The sequence below is a fragment of the Dermochelys coriacea genome, chromosome 3 (assembly GCF_009764565.3).
Source record: "Dermochelys coriacea isolate rDerCor1 chromosome 3, rDerCor1.pri.v4, whole genome shotgun sequence".
NCBI lineage: Eukaryota > Metazoa > Chordata > Testudines > Dermochelyidae > Dermochelys > Dermochelys coriacea.
The window spans coordinates 86,625,555-86,646,595 of NC_050070.1; the positions used below are offsets into that span (position 1 = coordinate 86,625,555).

Genomic DNA, 21,041 nt, shown 5'->3' on the forward strand with positions numbered 1-21,041 from the left:
TAACAAAACTTCCTACCCCTGGAAGCATAATTTCCCTGCTTTCATTCAGGATTTTAAACCTGCACTTTCTTATCCCAGCTTGGAAGTGCAAGCCTGCCACAGAGGTCCTACTGTTGCTTTTCATGGGGAGGGCAACCAAATCCAGAGGAATGGAGAGAGAACACTCACAACTTGTAACTCCAGGAAGTTGTTCTGATTGGAATGAACCTATCTGAGTTCGCTCAGTGGAACAGAAAATGATCTGGTTCCTGATGCTGGAAATTTCACTAATAAACAGGACCATTTTTCGGGTACTGACATCTATCATCACCATGGGACAGTTATCCCTCCAGCCACAGTTACACAAAGTGAGGCAAACAGTTGAACAGCTCCTAGAAGAAATGCAATCTGTGAAATCTGTCTTTGGGCAACTGGATTAGAACCAGGAAAGTTTGAAAGAAGCAAGCCTGATCCTGAGAGGGAACTAAGGCAGTCTTCTGAAAACAGATGAGGAAACCGAAAGACTTGAACAGTTAAAAAATCTACTATGTTCAGATACTAATCTTGTAAGAACGGGTTATCCACAAGCTATCCATGAACTTCCAGTTAAAGACTGATCTTCAGAGAGACATCATTGGACTGGTGAGAAAACAATGAAGAGAGAAGTCAAAAGGCATTGCCTGGTTAGGAAATGGGTCCACATTGCTGCAAAGCATAGGGAGCATTGGTGGAACGGTTAAATTAGTATATGGAGGCAGGCTTCCTTGTATAACAATGAAAGATCATGAGGAGAAATCTCTTTCAGAAAGGCCTAGACTCAAAGCAAAAATGGACCTTGCATACAGTCAGTCAGCCTGGAGAGAATCAATATACTGAGCAAATTTGTCTCTCTCTTTCCTACTAGGAACAGTGATGAATTAACACCCCAAAAATCCTCAGGAAAAGGAGCGCTTGTTTCTGGTGAAACTAAGTTTGCAATGCTGTCCTTCACTGCCTGTTCACTGGTCCAGAGAAAGGACAGGCAATAGGGTGGACAAAGGAGGGGGAGCCTAAATCTTTGGAAGTTTATCTATTAGTTTTGACAGCCCATCTGTCTGATGTGTTTTAAAATTTGATTTGGAAAGCTTGAAAACTTTGGAACTCTGTTCCAAAGGGTGTAAGATGTTTTGTTTTGGGATTTATTTTTTTCTTTCCCTTGTCCCCCACCCTCCATTGCATTCTTGGATGCAGTGCTTTTTCCCCCCAGTAACAGTACACAACGGCATCTCAATGAAGGCTTGAACTAACTACCTCTGAAACTGAAGAGCTAGCCCAGCCTTACAGGATACTACTCAGCCTCATAGTTGTAAAAGTGCAACTTCTGCAGCTATAGCTTTGCTGCCGCCCTGGTCAATTACCTGCCATTTAAGGGTATGTATACACTGCAATTTAAAACCTGTGGGCTGGCCTATGCCAGCTGACTCAGGCTAAGAGGCTGTTTAATTGCGGTGAAGATATTCAGGCTTGGGCTCAAGCCCAGGCTCCAGGGCCCTGTGAGGTGGGAGGGTCCCAGAGTTCAGACTCAAGCCCAAATGTCTACACTGCAAATAAACAGCCCCTTAGCCCAAGCCAGGTGGCACATGCTAGCCACGAGTCTAACTGCAACGTAGACATACCCCAAGAGACATATAAATGCCTTTTTAAAAAAAGATTTATTTTTAAACATATTTACAGAATCAAGGAATAAGGAGTGGTGGTCTCGGGGAAGTGTAGAGCTGGGAAATGAGCACTCCCACTTGAAGGCCCTTTATTGTGTAGTAATGCTCGTTCAACTTTAAAGCATTGCTGAAGTAGTTTTACACTTATGAAACAAAATGGTGTACTTTCCTCCCTTGATGTTAACCTTTTTGTTCAGTATCACAGACTTCTGGATCATCCATTGAACTGGCAGCCTGATGATATGAGCCACTGGACCCTCAACAAAGTTTCTTGGTTGAAAGTTGTTGTCAGGCTCAAAATGTCCAGTTAGGCTCAACTAGAAGTTGTAAAGAGAAACTGGAAGGGGGAAAGCTTAATTGATTTTGGATTTTACGTGCAGAATCCATCCATTTCTGTTTATTGTCACATGCTGATTAGCTACATGTACTACACTGCTCATCTGCATTGATAAGAAAAAAAGCAGAAAAAAAAGGCAGGTTAAATTAGCCTACTCTGACCTAATCAAGGTCAAACAGAAAACAGGTCTTCTAGTACTGATAAACCAGGAGTATGGGCTAGCTCGCTCTGTTGCATTCTGCGAGAACGAAAAAACGGAACACAAAAGGTAAAAAAGAGGAATTGGACTAGCCCACACTTGAAGGAGTCAGGGGAATGGAAGGTTAACTGGCACAAGTGGGCCAGACCACTCTGCTGACTCACTAAGAAAAAGCCAATGGAAAGAACAGGAGGAGTTGGAAAACAGCAGGCTAGGCCATGCAGCACAAACCAACATCTGAGAGAGAGAGAGAGCAGTGACCATGCACAGAAACCTCAGGTTGCCCTGATGCAATGGTAACTGGTGTCAAGTATGGAGAAGATGAGCGATTTGAGTGGGGGGAAGGAGGGGAAGAAAGGGGGATTGTTTTTTTTAAACTATGGTTTTGGTTTAAGAGCCTGTGGGAGTAAAAGCTGACCTGAGAGGGAGCAAGGCGACAGAACCATTGAGGGAAGAGGTTCAAGATACTGACCACAAACAGGACTAGCTAAGGCCCTTCCTGGAACAATTTGGGCAAAAAAAAAATACTAGATTACCGTGGCACTTTGAAAGGGGTGGTTGGGGTCCTGTGCCATGGGTTTTTCCTGTCCCTCTGACTCACCAGTCTCCTGGAGACACTCCTGAATGCCATATTTCATCCCAGTTGGAACAGAAAAACAGCAAAGGACCTCTAGTTTGTTGCATCCGAAGTCCCAGGTCTTACTGGTGAATTTCTGCCCCAAGCAGTTTAAGGCAATGTGAACACTGTTGTAGAATAGGGGAGTCTGCATTACTGTGTAGCCATGCAGTGTGCAGGAACCCCCTTAATCTTAACTGCGGGGTGGCCCTACTTTACTGTGTGTTCTCTTTTCAAATACAGTTTTCCAGCAGACTTCTGTTTTCCAAATATCCTCCCACAACCAGCAGGGCACCAAGGCGAGGGAAAACAAAAACAAAAAAAATACAGTGCACCCTCGTTGTAACACCCTTCATAATAATGAATCTTCAGATATAATGAACCCAGTCCCTGGATCCCACACCTAGCCCCGGTGCTGTATCGGGGGTGGAGGAGCTGTCAGCGTGTGGCGGGTCTCTTTTGCTATAATGAGCCTCTGGCTATAACAAACAAATGGCTTGGATCCCGAGGGGTATGTTATAGCGAGGGTGTGCTGAAACAGCTCCTGTCTGAAGAGAGAGAGAGAGGAGAATCCTGGGGAAGCCTCCTGCTTCTTTGAGCAGAGGCAAGATAATGGGGAGTTAGCGAGGCAATCAGTTATTTGAACAACTCTAACTGCTGGCAGTACACTGGGAAGCTAGAGAAAGGGGTTTAAAAAAATAGAGGTGTCTCATGCTTGGAAACTTAGGAAGAACAACCCAGTTGTAATGGATAATGGAGGACCAGGTACCTATGAGAAAGAAAGAAAGAAAAAAAAATCTAGATCTTTGCTTATAAAATCTTTTTTGCTTCTTCTTGCCCTGCTTATGTATGGAGAGAGAATGTTTCTCCTTTCTACTGAACTCTATGAGCGTCCTGTCCAAAGGCTCACCAAATAAATGTGTCTCTTCTGAATTCTGAAGACAAAGTAACTGTTTTGGCCTGGCCATCTCCTGTACCAGGGATAATAGCCCTAGCTAAAAATTTGCCACAGTTAATGTGGACTTCTGTCTCAAGTGAGTTGCTATACATTTCTTGTGTTAATTAAATTTCACTTCCTCTTCTTTACACGAATACTGCAGAAGGTGTCGCAAAAATGTATACTTGTATAATTGCTGTTTCAAAGTCCTTCCTCCCCCACACTTCTGAGTTCCAATTCCTCTATTGTGTGGTCAGTCTGATTCTTAAAGGAAGCACTATCCATTGAAAGGATGCACTCTTACTTTTAATAAGTTATACAATAACTTCAATATCTGGCAATTCAAGTAGTCTTCCCTTACAAGCAGTTCTCCACTCAGCATTATTTCCCCTTCTTGTGGACTGATGCATTAACTCCTTCTCTTCAGATTGAAAATATTTACCTTTGCTTTTGTTATCTGGTTTATTTTCTGTCTTATCCTTCTTACCTCCTATGGAAGAGTACAGCATTTAGTGAAGACTGGTGCACATACCTTCCAAAGGAGAAAATAGTTTTACATGTGTTAAATGACCACTCTGAAATGGAGTTGACAGTACAACTTAAGCTGATGATCAACAAGAAATACTAAATATTAATCAGTATATACAATCAAAATATACTTCCTTGTCCTGCATATCTTACAGTAGGTTGAAATTTTTTTCATGCTTTTCATTGAAAGTAGACAAAAAATTCCACACAGCAACAGAGTTGGTCAGAAAATTGGAGGGTGGAGGGGTATGAAAATTTTACAGATCAACTTCTTTGTAAAAAAAAAAAAAAAAAAGGCTAAAAATCCTTGTTCAGTTCTATTAAATATTAAGACAAATTAATCTTTTTCATTATATTTTAAATATTACCACATATAGTTTTCAGCATGTTTTAGATACTTTGGACATGTAACGCCTCCACCACTTAATTCTTTGCTACATCATGCAAAACACACCACTTGTGACTCCTGAGGGATAAGTGATTTTACACATAAAAGAGCAGCATATAAATTAATACATGTGATTAGGGATGGTACACCAGACAAGTGGTATATCGTAATATACAATTGTCTCAAGAATCAAAATAACCTAAATTAACAAAATCAATAATTGCACGTTTTATTTTGTTTTCCTACCCAAGTCCTCCTGGCAAGAGGTACTAATCATCTGAACACTTCTTGGACCCCAAGAATCCTCTTATTTTCCCCTAAACATCCCTCACTCTCAGATCACTGAACCATACCTACTGTCCTTCTGGCTGATGGGGATTTGCCATCCAAGTGAGCATATCTGCGTAATAGATAGTCCCTTACACCAAGGATCACAGCAATATTCCGCTTACTCCCAGTCCCAAAGGACCAGTCACTTACTCCAGGTCAATTGCACTTTAGATCTGGTAACTACTCTTATTATAAATTATTTAAACATTTATTATATAGGAAAAGGAAACAAGAGAGTTATTTACAAGGTTAAAGCAGGTAAACATATATACACAAATGAGTTCCAATCTTAAGTTTCAAAAGTAATAGAAGCTTCAAAAATAAGCAAGCTCTGTGTCTCCTTCAGGACTAACCAGGCTAAGCACTGGGAATCTTTTGCTTATGCCTAGTAATCTTTGCCCCTCAGAGTCCAAGCAACATAAAAACAATGTTGTTCCATGTTGTGGGCAGGTATTTCCTTCCCCTCTTCTCTCCTGAGCTGCAAACTCAGCTGATGGGAGGAATCCACTTTCAAGACTCATCTTTATTAAGGGAAGGGAGGGAGAGTAAACAACAAAATTTTCGCAAAAAAGAAAAGGAGTACTTATGGCACCTTAGAGACTAAAATTTATTTGAGCATAAGCTTTCTTGAGCTACAGCTCACTTCATTGGATGCATAATGTATACATGAATGCATTTAGAAGCTGGGTTTCAGTAATACAGCTAGCGTGTTCCTATTTTATTCTTTACACTTTGTGATACTACTAAATTCCTGTCTTCCTATCTCTTGGTTTTTTCTGAAATATGATGCTCGACTTTCTCATCTTGAATCATGTATCCATCCCCCCTCTTTTCATCTTCTGTAAAGTCTAGCTCACGAAAGCTTATGCTCAAATAAATTTGTTAGTCTCTAAGGTGCCACAAGTACTCCTTTTCTTTTTTGCGATACAGACTAACATAGCTGCTACTCTGCAACAAAGTTTTGTTCTCTTTAATGTTCCACTCTAGTTCATCTGGTGTTGATGGCCTTCCTTGTCAGACAGGACATAACACCTTCCCTTGGAGACCAGCATTTCACACCATTTAATATCTCTCTCCCGTCTGGTGATTTACTATTACAGAGCCTTACACAATGCAAATGCTCAAATATTACCTTACAATATGGGATACAGATGTTCTACGTGAGATTAATACATGCAATTCACAAGCATTTGATAAAGTCTACATACTAAACATATTCTTAATTCTTATATCTGTTTCAACAATACTAATACATAGGTGAGCCAGAGTGATTCCAGCTACGTATTTGTCTGTATTCTATGGAGGCATGGGGACCTTGGCATGAGATGACACCTGGTCTGTCAGTATCACATCATACTGTAAACACGTTGATGCAAATGAAACACAGATCCATGCCATGTGGGCTAAATCCCAGATCTGAGGGTTAATGGATAAATCGAAGACAACCAAATGAAAAAACAGATGTACACGTGAAACAAACTTGTATCTATGCATCTTATGCAGTGTTAGAAAATTCTAAAAGCTTTAATCCAGCATCTAGGACATAAAAATCCTGCAATTCTAATTAAGTAAAGAACTAGAACAATGAGTTTGTGTTATCAATCAGTGACTATGTAGAGAGTCCAAGATAAGTGTGCTACAAAGAGCAGCATTCTTTGAAAAAAGAAAGACTAGAACAGACAAAAAGTCATGAAATCCTTCAAGGGCTGCCAAGAGACAGACTTTACAGAAGATGAAAAGAGGGGGGATGGATACATGATTCAAGATGAGAAAATCGAGCATCATATTTCAGAATAAACCAGGAGATAGGAAGACAGGAATTTAGTAGTATCACAAAGTGTAAAGAATAAAATAGGAACACGCTAGCTGTATTACTGAAAGCCAGCTTCTAAATGCATTCATTTATACATTTTACAAAATGTACAACACAGAAAAGCATTAAAAATGCAATTTGAGGGGGGACAAAAAATTCCAATGTTGGTGACTAATGCTAATTTTCAGAGATGCTGAGCATGCACAGCATCCACTGAGTTCACTGCAGTGAGGGATTTTTTTCTGGAATGGGGAGTAGGGGGGTCTTAAGAAGCTAAAAGGGAAAAAGTTGGGTGGAGCCTCGAGGACTTTACTCCATGATAGACAAAGACAAGAAGGCGTGAGGGAATAAACAAACACACAAGAAACAAACAAAAAATAACCTATGGGGGGAGAACAAAATTAAAAGGAGAGACAGCTTAAACATTTTTTCCCTCACGGGGTGGTGGTGGGTATTACCTTTACAAATATTTTGACTAAGAAGCAAAGTTAACTAACACTTAAGTGGGAGCCAAAATAAAACATTGAAATAAAAGAGTATTACTGCTCAGAGCTCCAGTATGAAACTGCAGAAAAACCTGAGAGTCTCTGGATTAAGTTTAGAAGTGTGAGCAACAAGGGTGATGTCGTGGTGGGAGTCTGCTATATACCACCGGATCAGGGGGATGAGGTGGACTAGGCTGTCTTCCAGAAACTAAAGGAAGTTACTAGATCGTAGGCCCTGGTTCTCATGGGAGACTTTAATCACCTTGATATCTGCTGGGAGAGAAATACATCAGTGCACAGACAATCCAGAAGTTTGTCGAAAGTGTAAGGGACAATTTCCTGGTGCAAGTGCTGGAGGAACCAACTGGGGCAGAGCTCTTCTTGAATCTGCTGCTCACAAACTGGGAAGAATTAGTGGGGGAAGCAAAAGTGGTTGGGAACCTGGGAGGCAGTGACCATGAGATGGTAGAGTTCAGGATCCTGACAAAGAAGAAAGGAGAGCAGCAGAATACAGACCCTGGACTTCAGAAAAGCAGACTTTGATAACCTCAGGAAACTGATGAGCAGGATCCCCTGGGAGAACAACATGAGGGGGAAAAGAGTCCAGGAGAGCTGGCTGTATTTTAAAGAATCCTTATTGAGGTTACAGGGACAAACTATCCCGATGTGTAGAAAAAAATAGTAAATATGGCGGGCAACCAGCTCGGCTTAACAGTGAAATCCTTACTGATCTTAAACACAAAAAAGAAGCTTACAAGAAGTGGAAGATTGGACAAATGACCAGGGAAGAATATAAAAATATTGCTCGGGCATGCAGGAGTGAAATCAGGAAGGCCAAATCACACTTGGAGTTGCAGCTAGCAAGAGATGTTAAGAGTAACAAGAAGGGTTTCTTCAAGTATATTAGCAACAAGAAGAAAGTCAAAAAAAGTGTGGGACCCTTACTGAAGGGGGGAAGCAACCTAGTGACAGAGGATGTGGAAAAAGCTAATGTACTCAATGCTTTTTTTGCCTCTGTCTTCACAAACAAGGTCAGCTCCAAGACTACTGCACTGGGCAGCACAGCATGGAGAGGTGGTGACCAGCCCTCTGTGGAGAAAGAAGTGGTTCAGGACTATTTAGAAAAGCTGGATGAGCACAAGTCCATGGGGCCGGATGCACTGCATCTGAGGGTGCTAAAGGAGTTGGCGGATGTGATTGCAAAACCATTGGCCATTATCTTTGAAAACTCATGGTGATTGGGGGAGGTCCTGGATGACTGGAAAAAGGCTAATGTAGTGCCCATCTTTAGAAAAGGGAAGGAGGAGGATCCAGGGAGCTACAGGCCAGTCAGCCTCACCTCAGTCCCTGGAAAAATCATGGAGCAGGTTCTCAAGGAATCAATTCTGAAGCACTTAGAGGAGAGGAAAGTGATCAGGAACAGTCAGCATGGATTCTCCAAGAGCAAGTTATGCCTGACTAATCTAATTGCCTTCTATGATGAGATAACCGGCTCTGTGGATGAGGGGAAAGCAATGGATGTGTTATTCCTTGACTTTAGCAAAGCTTTCGATACGGTCTCCCACAATATTCTTGCCAGCAAGTTAAAGAAGTATGGGCTGGATGAATGGACTATAAGGTGGATAGAAAGCTGGCTAGATTGTCAGGCTCAATGGGTACTGATCAATGACTCCATGTCTAGATGGCAGCCGGAATCAAGCGGAGTGCCCGAAGGGTCGGTCCTGGGGCCGGTTTTCTTCAATATCTTCATAAATGATCTGGAGGATGGTGTGGTTTGCACCCTCAGCAAGTTTGCAGATGACACTAAACTGGGAGGAGTGGTAGATACGCGGGAGGATAGGGGTAGGATACAGAGGGACAAATTAGAGGATTGGGCCAAAAGAAATCTGATGAGGTTCAACAAGGACAAGTGCAGAATCCTGCACTTAGGACGGAAGAATCCCATGCACCGGTACAGACTAGGGACCGAATGGCTAGCCAGCAGTTCTGCAGAAAAGGACTTGGGGGTTACAGTGGATGAGAAGTTGGATATGTCAACAGTGTGCCCTTGTTGCTAAGAAGGCCAATGGCATTTTGGGATGTTTAAGTAGAGGCATTACCTGCAGATTGAGGGATGTGATCATTCCCCTCTATTCGACATTGGTGAGGCCTCATCTGGAGTACTGTGTCCAGTTTTGGGCCCCTCACTACAAGAAGGATGTGAATAAATTGGAAAGCGTCCAGTGGAGGGCAACAAAAATGATTAGGGGACTGGAACACATGACTTATGAGGAGAGGCTGAGGAAACTGGGATTGTTTAGTCTGCGGAAGAAAAGAATGAGGGGGGATTTGATAGCTGCTTTCAACTATTTGAAAGGGGGTTCCAAAGAGGATGGATCTAGACTGTTCTCAGTGGTACCAGAGGACAGAACTAGGAGTAATGGTCTCAAGTTGCAGTGGGGGAGGTTTACGTTGGATATTAGGAAAAACTTTTTCACTAGGAGGGTGGTGAAACACTGGAATGCGTTACCTAAAGAGGTGGTAGAATCTCCTTCCTTAGCAGTTTTTAAGGTCAGGCTTGACAAAGCCCTGGCTGATGATTTAGTTGGTGATTGGTCCTGCTTTGATCAGGGGGTTGGACTAGATGACCTCCTGAGGTCCCTTCCAACCCTGATATTCTATGATTCTATGAAATCTACTTTATAATCTCCCTTCTCATTGAAGAAAGGGGGGGAGGAATCTTCCTAAATAAAAAAATTAAAATAAAGTGTACATAAAATATACTGTAATCTAATTTTTATCAGAAACATACGCCTATATTTCCACTGCTAAAGCAAACAAATATTATTTTGCACCCCATGGCACCTTTCACCCAAGAGTCATAAAATGCTTTAAAACAGTTAATCCTCAATACTCCCTGGAGATAAATACAATACTCCAATTGATGGAACTGTTATAGTTAAATCCATACATGTCACATTGAAAAGGAATGAAGAATTCAGCATTTGATCAATTTCCAGTAAGTAATATGGGTTTGATAAAAACCTTAACTCACTTAAGTATCGGTTTGAAGGACTGGCCCGTGTTAGTAAATTACAATAAGATACCTTGCATAATGACAGGTTTCAGAGTAGCAGCAGTGTTTGTCTGTATCCACAAAAAGAAAAGGAGTACTTGTGGCTGGGAGTGGATGTGTCATTACACAAAGTAAAACTATTTCCCCATGTTTATTTCCTCCCTCCCCCCACTACTGTTCCTCACACGCTCTTGTCAACTGCTGGAAATGGCCCACCTTGATCATCACTACAAAAGATTCCCCCTGCCCCCCTGCTGGTAATAGCTCACCTTACCTGATCACTTTTGTTACAGTGTGTATGGTAACACCCATTGTTTCATGTTCTCTGTGTATATAAATCTCCCCACTGTATTTTCCACTGCACGCAACCGATGAAGCGAGCTGTAGCTCACAAAGCTTCTGCTCAAATAAATTTGTTCGTCTCTAAGGTGCCACAAGTACTCCTTTTCTTTTAATAAGATACCTGATGCTAGAAGGTCAAATAAGACTATATTACAGCTGGTTCAAATGATAAATACATTTTACAGAAATGTTTCTGAATATCTTCACTATTCCACTGAAAAAACATTGACAAAAGCTTTCCAACTAGGTTTACTGAATATTGTTTACTCACCAATCTTAAACTTCAAAAAAACCCAAACAAATAAAAACATGGCTACACAAGCACAGAATCTGTCACAATTTTCTTCCAGCTCTGGTGTTTCTTCAATGGAGTACTAATTTTCATTCACAAAACATGGCTTAACTGGGTTCAGAAAAATACCAAGGTAATCATGATAGAAATATTCTAACTCAGTGGTTCTCAAACTTTTTTTTTCGTGAACCACTTGAAAATTGCTGAGGGTCTCGGCGGACCACTTAATGATCTTTCCAAATGTTGTCTGTACTGTTAGCTAACTATTGTAAAGCACTTAGGATAAAAGCGCTATATATATAAAAAAACCCAATAATTAATAAACTTATGTTCTACAAATAAAAGCACACAACTCATATTTTAATATCAGTTGTCTTACTTTTCTAATGCGATGGATATGTCCTCTTTCCCCTGCCGTGACAGCCCCCAAGCTGGGGCTGGGAAGGAGGGGGGTCTCTCCCTCTCTCCCCCGCCATAGCAGTCCCCGAGCTGAGGCTGGGAAGGAGGGCCGTCTCTCCTTGGCAGCCTCAGCCCTGGAACTAGGGGAAATCACCTCTTTCTCTGGCTGCCACAGCCCTGCACATCCCCTCCCACATACCCCCTATTCCCCCCCAAGGACACCACCTCACCTTACATGTGCATCTTCTCGAGGGTCCAAGCACCTAATTAGTGAGTGAAGCCATGCCTGTGCAGCTCCACTAATTAGGTTGATGGCCCTTCATTCTCTTGTGTGCAGCCACCCAGGCGCACACCTTAGAGGAAACTATGCGCGGACCACCTGAATGGAGCTCGCAGACCACAGTTTGAAAACCTCTGTTCTAACTTTTTATTATTTTTAACTGTCAGAGTGCTAGGTGCTTTAAATGATGCTATTTCTGCCTCAAGAAAGAAGTTTACAATCTAAACACACAAACACACAAACAAACACACACATCAGATGTAAAAATCAAACCTGGAAGATGCAAAATATTGTGCTAATTTAAGTGTCTTTTTCTCCATTTGGAACTGTATCTGGGATAGTTGAAAGCAAAGAAGAAGAGGACTACATTATACTTCTTTTGGACCCATCAATGATACCATCACTCTTTACAGAGCATGGTGTATGCACCAACGAGTTCTTTGATGGCTGCTGAGTCCGATATGCGAGTGACTGTCCCATCCATAGGTAAGGCACATCCATGAACTAGCAATGTTCTGAATCAGAGCAGCAGATTCTTTCCTCCTCTGACACGGGTCATCATAAAGCTTGATCCCGTCTGCCTCGCAACGGCTCCCTCCATCTACAAGCTGACTCCGGCAACCAGAGTGGCATTCTACACTCCTTGCCCAATCGTCCACAGAGATTCCAAAGGATACTAAATCAATCTTTGCAGGTATCCTGAAATTCACTCAGCACTCTACCTCTCTTTCTAGACCCTTTACAAGCTTCAGAGTACAGCACACTCTTTGGGATCCTGTAATCCGGCTATGGCTTGACACTTCCAAGCCACCTGAGCCTTTTCTTACTAATCAACATTCCCATGAATGACCAGCACGATTTAACATTTCCACATTTGTCACCCAGTCTTGCCATCTTATTCGAAGAATTTTATGCAAGATCTGATATGAAAACGGCTTAGTCTTTTGATATGTTTGGTGTACGTTGTCCATGTTTCTGAGCCATATAGACAAGTGGATAAAACATGTCTCACAAATATGGATTTTTCACTTTAGTTGACAATTTATTGTTCCAGGTCCTGTCTTGCCAAAGACCAAAGTTCCTGGCTGCTTTGCCAATTCTACTAGAAAGCTCAACATCAAGATTTACAGTGCTGATAACAGTAGAGCCAAGGTAGCAAAATTGGTCATCAACATCTGGATGAATACCATCTAAGGTCACATCTGTAACTGGTTCTGAAGCACCTTGATGCATGATAGCAGTCTTTTTCAAGCTCATTGCTAGCCCAAAGATTTTGCATAAATCAGAAAAACTTGGCAATAAGATGCTGTAGGACATCAATACTATGAGCCACAAGGGCTGCATCATCTGCAAACTACAGGTCTCTTATGATGATCTCCTTCACTTTCGTCTTAGCTTTTAGCCTTGCAATGTTAAACAAACCTCAGTCTAGTGGTAAGATAGTCACCCTCTTGAACATCACAGAACACATGTTAAAGCAAGAATGAGAAGTAAATATTAAACAATGTTGAAGCCAGTACCCAACCCTGCTTCACTCCTTTGTTGATGTTAAATGAGTCAGAAACTTGGTTTTCATACATTACAGTTGCCTTCATGCCATCATGTAAGGATTTCACAAGGTTTAGCATTATAGCTGCATGGGACAGTTGAAAGCAAAGAGGCAGAGGATTAGATTATACTTCTTTTTGACCCATCACACGCTATTTAATTGGTTAAAGGAGTCACTGTGGAACAATCTGAGTCACTTAATCCAACTCCAAAATCTATAGCAAGGTCTGAGCATGAAACCCCATCATACTCAAACTATTTAATAGTGTAGACAACCTATTACAATATTGTCTGTGGACAGCTCACCCTCATTAACAATTGCATTATCTGTCTCCCCACACATCTGTGATAGTTTGACATCAATGTGGCAATGACAGTCATGTGGCAACTACAACTTCTTGCATGGAAAAGTAATATTAGGAAACTTTTTTTAAAAACTTTCTTTAATGTAGTAAGACATTAAGACAAAAAGTCTGCAGTGAAAAGCCTGAACACCTGTACAAGTAGCTAGAAGAAAGGAGGAGCAGCCAATACTAGGGGCTTGTCTTCACTAAGGGCTACACTGCTGTTGCTTTCAGAGTAGCAGCCGTGTTAGTCTGTATTCGCAAAAAGAAAAGGAGTACTTGTGGCTCCTTAGAAACTAAAATTTATTTGAGCATAAGCTTTTGTGAGCTACACTTCATTGGATGCTGTAGCTCACGAAAGCTTATGCTCAAATAAATTTGTTTGTCTCTAAGGTGCCACAAGTACTCCTTTTCCTATTGCTGCTGCTGCGATCGATGCAGCAGGTCTAGTAAAGAGACGATAAATTGATGGGAGAGCGATCTCCCATTGACTTCAGACCTCCATCTCGCTGAGAGGCAGAAGCTATGTCAACAGGAGAACATCACCCGTCAACACAGCATGGTGCAGACACCACTGTAAGTCAATCTAATCTAATAGACTTAAATTACGTATCTTATGTAACTGAACTAGCGTAACTTAGATCGACTCACCTTGTTAGTGTAGACCAAGCCTTAGTGACCAACAAATTCTCTGCAGACCACTAACAAGTGTTCCATGGAGTAGAGACCGAGTCTGAGAACCTCTGCTTTACAGAGCTCTTCGTCTCTATTTGTCCAAAAAACAAAGGATCAGGGCTAGGTGTGAAACCTATGTCTCTTATATGGCAGGGCAGAACAAACCTAGCTTTTTTTAAATAATGTTAATTTCCAGGTATGTGGCTTATTTTACTTCCACGTAAAAGGGGGATGGGTTTAGCCAAGTCTTTCCATATTCTAGTTTACACAAAGGTTTAATATTAAATCATCAAAATGACCAAAAGAATTAAGTTATTTTGGGCTGCATTTTTTCAGTCTCTCTCTAATGACAGAAATGTAGTATATGAAATAGTTACCAAAACTGATGAATTTGGAAAAAAAAAAAAAAAATCACGTACAGGTAGGGCCCTACCAAATCCACGGCCATGAAAAATGCGTGCAATCTGGTCTTTTGTGTACTTTTACCCTATACTAGTGGTTCTCAACCCATCTATCATTGTGTTACCTGGCTGCAGATTGAGAATCACAGTGCCCCCCCTACTTAACCCCCACCCCTATGCTCAGCACCCCCCACCCAGAGACCCCTCCACAGAGTGGAGCCAGGAGCAGAGAGCTGGGCGTGGGCTGTGCGGCAGCTGGGAGCCCGCTGGGCAGTAGGGCAGCCGGGATGACCGGAGCCTGTGGCCTTTAGCACACAGCCAAGCTGTGCGCAGTTGTATGCTTATTAGGCCACATGTGGCCCACAGGACACTGGTTGAGAACCACTGCCCTATACTATACAGATTTCACCAGAATTTTCTCAAACTGGGAAGTTATGCGGTGGTCGCAAGGTTTGTGTATGTGTGTGGGGGGGGGGTTTCACGGTATTGCCACCCTTACCTCTGCTCTGCCTTCAGAGCTGGGTGGCCAGAGCATGGCAGTTGCTGGCCAGGCACCCAGCTCTGAAGGCAGCACCCCACCAACAGCAGTGCAGAAATAAGGGTGGCAATACCATACCATTCCACTGTTACATCTGTGCTGCTGCCTTCAGATCTGGGCAGCTGGAAAGTGGCGGCTGCTGGCTGAGGACCCCCTCCCCGTCTCAGGATTGTGCTTCTTGCAGCTGTCTGAACTTACAAGACAGCATGCTGACAGTCTTTCTGCCCCCCCAAAACACAGTCTCTCTCCCCCGCTCCATACACACACACACTCACTCCCCATCCCCCACCCCATCCCCTTCAGTTGAAAAGCAGCTGGCAATGTAGCAGGATGCCCATTGAACAATGGGATTGGGAAATCTGCATCATGGGACGCTATATCTGCCCCATGAGACATTGTAAACGCTTCCCAAAACATCCTGCAGCCAGTTGCACAGTGGGATAGCTACCACTATGCACTGCTGTCTTTGCTGTTGCAAGAGCTGCTAATATGGATGGGCTCCAGCGTCACAAGGAGCACAGTGTGGACACACAACAGCGGTTTAATTCCAACTTTTTAATAAAAGTGGTACAACTTGTGGTGCAGAAACTTGCCAGTGTAGACATATCCTAAGTCTTTGCAGGATCAGGGTCTAACTGGATCTTCAACGTTAATACTCGTCAGTGCCTCCTTATGTCTGATCCACTGTCATTTTTGAGACCAGGCGGCTTAATGGTTAGAAAATTATTTCCTGCCTCTGTTCAAGATTTACCTTATTCAAGTAAGGATATGAGCAACTCTCTTTGCAAAATACAGCAGACTCCTAAAAAAAAAAAAAGCTTTCCCATTTCTTAATGTCTTCAATCCACTCTCTTATCTCTAAAATACTATTAAATATGTGTCTCCTGTAGAACATTAACGGCCTCTAACTCATGTTAATGCAGTCAGGGACTAATCAAAATAAGGCATAATTTGCCTTCCTGAAAGCTGAATATATCAACCAGGTTAGCAGTACTCTCCCCGTGGCAGATAAAACAAGGAGGGAAGTTTTACTTTTAAGTTTGTATCTGATACCTCAAGTCACACCAATTGAAAACTAATGAGTATTTCCCCATTGCTCTTGACTGACAGATAGTATTAATAAAGCAAAAGTTGCTAAGAGGAGAAGCAGCTTAATATCACTTCCTACATCGCTTGCTAACTTTTAAATCCATCTTAACAATAAACTCAAATGAAGGCTATTTGTATAATTACAAATAGTAACAGAACACAGAGATTTTTAACCTAAACATGTAGGAACAACGAAGTTTAACTGAAATTTCACCGAATACTTTGAAATGTCAAGAATTCAGGATGGTCATTCCAACATAAAATAAATGAAACATGGAATGTAAATTAACATGCAAAATTACCATTTCTGAACCCTTAGTTTCACTAGGCCAGAACAGATGGAATCCTACTTGCCAATCCTTGAACTTTGGGCATTAGATAGAAAATTTTTTCTAATCTGGACTATAAAAACAACTCTAAGAATTCTGGGACCAAAAGCCTGATCCACTGAAGTAGAGTACCTACTTATTACATTCGGGTGGGGAGGAATAAAGATCAGACCAAGAAAAAAAAAAAATCACTCCTCTATACTTGCTTTGCATTATCTGACCTTTGAAAAGAATTATAGCTGGTTGAATGTTTTTTCATAGGTAGCTGGGCTTTCTGACTCAACTCACCTAAAAGACCTATGAAGTGATCTTTTCCTCTGTGTGAAAGTGGTTATCCAAAAGCACAAATAATTTAGCCTATAGGCCTGAAAGATTTAATTACAGATGGAGCTGGCATCTAAGCCTATAATTAAAGTTGCCTAACACCTTCATGACAAGTGAGTATAACTTTGTCAAAAACTTTCATACCACCTGGTGTCTGCTTCAGGCTGGTTTTGTTTGTTTGTTTTTGCTTAAGTTTAGATTTTAAAGTTTCAGCCATTTCTAAGAACAAGACTAAGGGGAAATATGTTGTTTTGCCCACATTAAAAAATTCTTAAAATCATTCTGAGAAGCTCTAGCACTTCAATGCTTTGGAGCAGAGACCTGAAATTTGGCAGGGATGTGCCTTTTGCTATTGCTGTGCTGACTGGACTGTATATGTACCAAACCCACAGAGTGACTGAGCATGCTCCATTACAATGCAGCAGGATTTTTCCTGCAATTGTTTCTCCCAGATGCTAGAGACCATTGCAGAACTGAGCACCAGAACTGAGTGGGGAAACTGTCTCTCTTGTGTTCTCAGTGGCCCCATGCTGGTATGCAAGCAGCATGGAGAAGGAAGAAGCTGCTTAGCTAATGCTTGAAGACCTGGGGGGGAAAACAGGGTCAGGAACAGAGGGAGGAAATGGGCAAGAGAAGAGTGGCAGAATGGGGTTTGAACAGAAGAGGAGCAGAGGAAAATAGGGATGGGAGGACAGAAGCAGAAGCAGCCAGGGGCAGGCTGGCTGGAACTAGGGCAGAAAAGAATTTAACTATTAGACCACACTCCTTACCAGAACATGGAACTGAACCCAAAATTCCCTACTCTTTATGTTCTTCTATTGTCAACATATAGCTGTGAAACCCACTAGCAAAGTGTTTCTCACATCCCTTCTTAGTGGCTGGCCCACATAAAAGAATCTTCTACTGCTACCAGTTACCCCATTAGTGGTAGAGGTGGAAGACTATGCTGTGGATCTAGATGTCCAGCCTTGCCATGTCACAAGCATTACTCAACTACGTAGGATAAAATAAATTATTAAAATCAGCTACAATACTTGCTCATTAGCTAATTTTTCACACTCAAATATTAATCTTATTCAAAATACGGCATCTGCCGCTTCTACCAAAATACTACGAGCATTATAACTAAATTACTTCCATTTATTTTTCAAAATTAGATTTAAAAAAATTTCATTGGAAGCCAAAATACTGTAATATACCTGTTCATACTGTATGCAGTTGAACTGGAAAATATCTGCCAGTCTCCAAGACATCCATGGTATCCATTTTTAAAAATTTCGATAAAGCTGCGGAGGAAATAAAACCGCACAGCACATCAGTTTTTCACTTTACTATGTCTCTGCCATTCCTGATACTCTTCTTCTCGATTTCCAACCAAGCACCACAAGCAGAGAGACAGATTTTACATGCCAAAAATGAGTTGAAATATTTAAATTTCTGTCCTTCTCCCCTCAAAAAACTGAAAAATTAATGCTGAATTTAGTAAAACTGAGGGCAATAAGCCCTAAATATTTGAATTCAAGATGTTTTTGTAGTGGCTGACATGAAATGTAAACAGAAAGATCATTCTTTTAGAAAAAGGAACTCAACTGCAACTTTAAGGCTATGTCTACACAGCAACGAAAAATCTGCGGCTGGCCCATGCCAGCCAGCTCAGGCTAATATTAGGCTCAGGCTGAGGGGCTGTTTCTGGGTTGTGTGCACTTCCAGGGCTGAAGACTGGACTCTAGGCCCTGCTATGAACAGCAGCAATTAAACAACCCCACAGCCCAAGTGTCGCAAACCCTAGTTGGGTGGCCCAGGCCAGCCGCAGATTTTTCTTTGCTACGTAGACATACCCTAAAATGTTCAACATATTTAAAGGAAAAAAAGAATTCCAGCACTGTCACGTACTTAAAACAGGGGAAAGAGATTTAGACAATAAGTACAAACACACAAATATAATTTGTGCTTAGTCTTTCTATAGCTCTCCTTTATTTGTTCAAGAATGTTTGGTTGAAATAAGTTCTGCAAATATTTGGAACCACCAACATGCCGGTTAAGCATCTTGTTGTAAAATACAATATATTCAGATCAAACTGTAGCTGCACTTGAGGTCATAGTCTCAATTTAACCAGTCATAATAAGGTTTTACTATTTATTGTTAAAACTAAATACTCATCACAGACCCACGTACTATACTTACTGTATTTAAAATAGCCTTTGAAAATAGACATAGGAGATAAGTACCAAAGAGGAGGGGGAATCTACAAAGAGAATCCTCTTCCAAGACACACTATTCTTCTAGATCAACTAAGGGCTTGTCTTCACATACAGCACTACAGTGGTGCTGCTGCGCTGCTTTAGTGAAGATGCTTCTACACGGACAGGAGAGCTTCTCTTGTCAGCATTGTTAATCCACCTCCCCGAGAGGTGGTAGCTGTGTTGACAGGAGAAACTCTCCCATCAACATAGTGCTGTTTACACAGGGGGTTCAGTCAACCTTGAGCAACACAGTTATACCAATAAAAGTCTGTAGTGTAGACCTGGCCTAAGCAACTGATGTTTAAAGCAAGCAGTTTTTAAGACCAATATAATTTTAGAGTAATCACACTACCTACTGGAAGCCAAATGCAATTATTTTAAAATAGAAGTGGGAATGCGAAATTCTACTTCTAATCCAGTATAGAATTTTAGCAGTACAACTTTACATCTTTTGCAATATGTTTATCAAATGATGTAGGTAGATAGAATAAATGTATAGTCAATCAATGTAGAAAGATTTACGTACTAGAAATTAGCAAATTGAATCAATTTTTCTAAGTCGCTTCAAGCAGGTTTTCTGAAAGGAATACGTGGATTTAAAATGGGAACAATGAAAAAATTAATAGCTCTCAAAATTTATACAAACTTGGAAAAAAAATTATGTAGTTCCTACAATGTGTCTCAAAAACAATTTAGTCTTCTCTGCACACTGACTTATTGCCATTTTTCGAATGAGTGCTTAATATAAAAAAAAACCCTTAACAATTAAAATAAATACATGTGAAAGAGTTCTGAAATAAATTAAATTAGTGTATTGCGAGAAAATGAAAAACTGATCCCAGGCTGCAGAATTATAGAATCAAACAGACATACATGAACAAAACAGTTAAACTAGCTGACCCTTGCTAACCCTGTGGTTCTATGATTCTACGATACTGGTTTCAGAGTAGCAGCCGTGTTAGTCTGTATTCGCAAAAAGAAAAGGAGTACTTGTGGCACCTTAGAGACTAACAAATTTATTAGCGCATAAGCTTTCGAAGTGAGCTGTAGCTCACGAAAGCTTATGCGCTAATAAATTTGTTAGTCTCTAAGGTGCCACAAGTACTCCTTTTCTTTTTACGATACTGGTGTAACGGCAATGCAGACCATTTCAATATAACAACAGTGATTCTATTAGTCCTCCCACAGCTATTCCCCAGTGCATTGGTTCACATCTGAAGTGACCTGTCTGGTTGCCTGTCCACACTCATCTGCTCCAGGTTGATACAGATTAGATGTCCTCCTTCCATTTAATACCACTTGCAAATAAAGACCTTTTGGCATCAGCGCTCCCTGCTCCCCCCCCTTTTTTGAGTACAAGTACTTGGACCCTGAAATAACTGCCATCACTATGTTTTGTCCTTTCGTGAGGTCATGTAACCAGATTTCTGGAGTGCCTTGCCCTCTCAGGAGAGGAGCACATCCAGCCTTATCTCCTCAGTAGTCAGACAGCTCTAGTAACTTGCCTGTACACATGCACTTCCAATTATTTTTGCCCAGGAGGCCACCGCTAATCCCTGGTTTGTGAGGGACAGTCTGATCAGAGGCTGAAAGGCCAGCAGTACATACCTGAGTCAAATCACACCTCTTCTATATGCCAGACAACCAACTGGATAAGCAAGAAGCAACATAAAATGATGATGAGGGGACCTCATCCAGTAAGTTTTTGGTGCTATACTTAATCAATATATCTTATTTATGCAGGTATGGAGGAGTTTGGGGAATTTTCTTCTATATTCTGATTGCATGCTGCATGCCTGTTTGCAATCAGGTGGCTTTAACTATAGGAGAGGACACTAGTGTCCATCTCTATGCAGTACCTTACACCTCTGA

At 41.4% G+C, this 21,041-nt stretch overlaps 1 protein-coding gene across 4 annotated transcripts in view; it reads right to left on the bottom strand.

The window, feature by feature from the left end:
• Nucleotides 1-21,041, bottom strand: part of REV3L (REV3 like, DNA directed polymerase zeta catalytic subunit) — a 280,711-nt gene that overhangs the window by 184,748 nt on the left and 74,922 nt on the right. Inside the window, exon 1 of one of the 4 annotated variants that reach the window (XM_043510838.1) lies at nucleotides 18,125-18,581. The exons of the other annotated variants lie outside the window; for them this stretch is intronic. The gene's annotated coding sequence lies outside the window, so the exon portion shown is untranslated. Of the gene's footprint in view, nucleotides 1-18,124; nucleotides 18,582-21,041 lie in introns of those variants that run through there. 4 annotated transcript variants of the gene reach the window in all.